Here is a 4044-nt window from a genome sequence, read left to right as displayed (position 1 = left end):
CATCGGGTCATCTCGTCTCAGCCGTTGCTGAAGTGGGATTTGTATACGCGGTCGTAGTAGACGTCGTCGTAAGTTGGTGCTCGTAGTCGCTCGGCTCATCTCATCTCATCGCAGCAGTCGATGTCGATTCGCGGTCGCGGTCGTAGTAGGAGCCGCCAGTACTTGGCGCTCGTTTGCGTGTGATTTTCATATAAATTTGGTGGAGTGGCGGTGGGTGGGGTAGGAATATGGTAGGGGTGGGTGGGGTAGGAATAGGATAGGGGGAGTGGTGGATAGGGTAGATTTTGGGGGTAGGTGGTGGTTTAGGGGTGGGGTAGAGTGAGATGGGATGGGATGTTTGGGTGGTTGGGATAGGTTGTAGGTGGATTGGTTGCGTTTTGTGGGTCGATAAATGCATTGTGATTTATCGCGCGAGCGTTTAAATGGCTCGCTTAAATTATTCGGTATATTTTACTTCTTATATCGTTGATGCGTTGGTCAATATTTTGGGCGTATTCATTTTGTATGTCGAGTGCATTTTTCCATTCCCACACAAGGGTTTTCACGTTCATAAAAGCTTTTATTATGGTCGGAGCTTGCGGTCCGTCGTAGACGTTGCGTATGATCTCGTCGGGTAGGGTTCCGGTTTAAATCATTATGCCTCTGATTAAAATCGATTTTAATCGACTAATTAATTCAAATCATGATTTTTTTGATTTTTTTGGTTTTTTTACTCATAATAACAACTGCAACACGAATAAAAGAAAATGCGATGAATGACGACACTGTCAATCAAGGTGATGAAGGATAACGCTTAAACTTTCATAATGTGGGGCTGTAAATCATCACCCACATAGCTGAAAACGTTCAACCTATGTGGTACTGATGGGTCGTTAGAATCATTACTGATCTGTTCTAGTAGCGAAGAACATGTTGATTTATCTCGGGACCATCCATTATAGTTTCATCTTCATCTTGATTGATGGATTGGTCCCTGCCAGCAAACTGTTGATCTTCCTGAACTCTTTATCTGCTTTGTTAGTACCATAGTCCATGAAGTGATCTTTCACTCGCAGCATCACTTCAAGATTTGCCTGTGGCAGGCAATCACGACTCTAGTTTTAGTTGCGGCTGCATGACTGATGCCCCTCACAAGATGCAGCATGTGCGACGGACGAAAGGCGAGTCTTGAAAGCTTTGGAGAACACCGGCATGATCCATCCAGAATAATGCTGGCTGATGAATTAGATATGGTACCGAGATACTTGATTCTGCATCGAAAATTCCTAAAAATCAAAGGAAGATAAGGGACATTCAGTGTGTGTGGAGTGCACACAATTATACTCACCAACTTTACAATCATAGTCAATCCAATTCATTGTTCGATTAGGTTACCAGCAGACTAATCATTGCATTTTGGTTCCATCGTTGAAAATAATCATTTTGCCAGGTCTCGAACAACTCTTTTGCGATTAATGTCCCTTGTCCAAGCCACATCCTCTAACTCGAGGATCTAGAATCCATGAAACTAAATTATGGTCTCCGACATGAGTTAATGCTCTTATAGCTGCATCTTTGACAACATTAGACTTTATCGTCCGCACAAAGAGCAATAGTCTTTTCAATCTCGAGCTTGAGCCACATCCAGCTTGATAAGAGAAGGGCAGCAGAGGTATTGTCCAGAGATGGCTGCAAAAATGCAAGATTTTTAATTCAGACATGCGATTAGTCAAAAAAAGTTTTGAAACCACTAATCTAAATCTTTTCTTTCTATATGTTCTGATGTCGCTATCATTGCTTACAGTTATTCTATGTAATTGGAGCTTGCTTGTTCTGAGCACAGCATGCATGTTCAAGTCAAAAACCAAGTGCCGTATTGTCTCTCTTTTTCTGAAGTAAAATTAAACGTAAATGGCAATCTTACGAGCTACCATATTTTTGGTTAACATATACAAGCGGGATTGCCCTATAGACGTTTGCCAATGGCAGAAGTTATGGCCTTTGATTGCTCAGCATCGAGCTTGAGGAGATGAGTCAAGGGTGATATTTTCACCGAACGTCATGCGCGTGTTCTGATAAATCTAGGGACATGGTGTTTTACGGTACGCGTTCCTGTTTACGGTACACACAGATTCGTTTCTATTTCAATCCATAACCAGTATTCAAGCAGCTACATAAATATGAATCACACATAATGAAATGGTATCTTACTTGTGTTCACATTCCACAGCTAGTTGGCCCATTGCTCCAGCCCGCAATAACTGCAAACTGATTTTTGCAACGCTTAGGCATCAGAGATTAGGGAATCTTTCGATAGAGACTCCGGATTGCGCTTCCTTTTCGGTATCGCACGAGTGCCTCGGAAATAGCAGCATCATGTCGTAGACCACTAACTATCCACAGCAAAAACATACCGGTAACATATTGATTGACTACCGCTCTTTGCTCTTTTCCCGCCTGTCTGTCAAATAGCTGAACCATAACGGTCCCGGTGACGAAATACTACGTCCGGTTTATATAAAACGCACATGATTGTCCGATAATAAACCACATTCACGCATCTCGTCAGAAAATTTGAAAAAATCAAAAAAATCATTAAAATCAAAATGGTGAAATTAAAATCAAAAATCAAGGAAAAAAACCTGATTTAAATCACACTGATTTAAATCAGCCTGATTTAAACCAGAACCCTATCGTCGGGTGTAGCGTCAATGGTCGTTTGCAGGTCGTTCTTGAGATCCTGTATTACAAGAGAGAACAGTTTACTGTAAATTGCACACTCAGCGAAGGTGTGACGCAGAGTATATTCGGCGTGTTGGCAGAATTTGCATTTGTTTTTCAAGTAGGCGTCTTTCCTTCGTACCCAGCCTGCGTTGGTTTTTCTGGAGCCTGTAAAGTAGCTCTCGGTGTTAATGCGATACGAAATCTCACGTTTCTTGTTGTCAATGTGATCTTTGATATTGGGCTGGTATAGCCATATCTCTTTCCAGTCCGCCAGTCCTCCTTGTTGCGTCTTCGTTTTAACAAGGATCTGGTCCATTTCTTTGTGGCTTAGTTCTTGTATATCCTGTGATTGGCTTTTAATTACGTCGAATATTTCCTTTTCCTTCTTCCATTCCTCCGTCAATGTATTTCTGTGAGGGTAGAGATTGTTGTATAAATTGCAATTTATATCTCTCACCTTCGTTGTCAGATTGTATATCGCTTCTGCATGCCAGATATCAATCGGGTTCTCGAGTCGACTAAGTTGTTGTAGTCTTTTTGTTCTCTTTGCTTGTGTTGCAGATTCGATGTCTGGCATATCAATCCCTCCTTCTGGCTTAGGTCTGATCAGTTGCATTCTGCTTTTTTGCTCGAGTTTCTCAGGACTCCACAGTAGGCCGAAGACGAGGCGTTCGAGTTGCTTGAGCTTGTCGTCTGGAATTTGCTTGTTGGCATATGTATAAGTTATTTTGCTAATTATGTATGCCTTAATCGCCGTTATTTTACCAATCCAAGAAAGTCGTTTTGATGTAATATGCCTTACGCTTTTCTCGACTCCTTGCCAGAGTCTGTCAAAGTTCATTTGCAGTTCGCTTTCTCCGTGGTATAAGCCCAGTATCTTAATTACTGGCTTTAGCATATGTGCGTGCGCAGTTTTTTGCAGTCTGATACGCGATTTTCCGTTCAGCGGTAGGATTTCCGTCTTGTCTGTGTTGATATCTTGACCTGTCACTCTATACAAGCTTTGATATTCGTTAAGGACTGTGGTAATAGAGTCAGTTGTTCTTAGATACAGTGTGACGTCATCAGCAAATTGGTCTAATTCAGGGGTCACCAACACGCGGCCCGCGGGCCGCATGCGGCCCGTGAGGTCATATTTTGCGGCCCGCGGCCTGATTTGGGGAAATTTTGGAAAAACGTTCAGTAAACCATTTCGAAATGCCGCAATAGATTTCAGTTTAAATATATTGTTGTTGTTGTTCAAAGTAAGCCATTCTAATGTGCCCAATATCACTATTCCTTCGGTCCGGCATGGTAATATCATTATATGGAGGAATAATTTGCTGATATGAATGGGCATGT

General features: G+C 42.1%; 1 long non-coding RNA gene across 1 annotated transcript; it reads right to left on the bottom strand.

Moving 5' to 3' along the window:
• Positions 1 to 673: 673 nt before the first annotated feature.
• Positions 674 to 2683, bottom strand: LOC145441045 (uncharacterized). Its single transcript, XR_013915710.1, has 3 exons — positions 2191 to 2683; positions 1328 to 1668; positions 674 to 1265 (listed from the first exon to the last, which is right to left on the bottom strand). It is a non-coding gene; the product is annotated as an uncharacterized LOC145441045 (long non-coding RNA).
• Positions 2684 to 4044: the final 1361 nt, after the last annotated feature.

The sequence above is a fragment of the Botryllus schlosseri genome, chromosome 6 (assembly GCF_051294905.1).
Source record: "Botryllus schlosseri isolate E-star chromosome 6, Bs_hap1, whole genome shotgun sequence".
NCBI classification, from domain to species: Eukaryota; Metazoa; Chordata; class Ascidiacea; order Stolidobranchia; family Styelidae; genus Botryllus; species Botryllus schlosseri.
The sequence above is the reverse complement of the archived record's forward strand: the minus strand, read 5'-3'. Positions and strand labels throughout refer to the sequence as shown.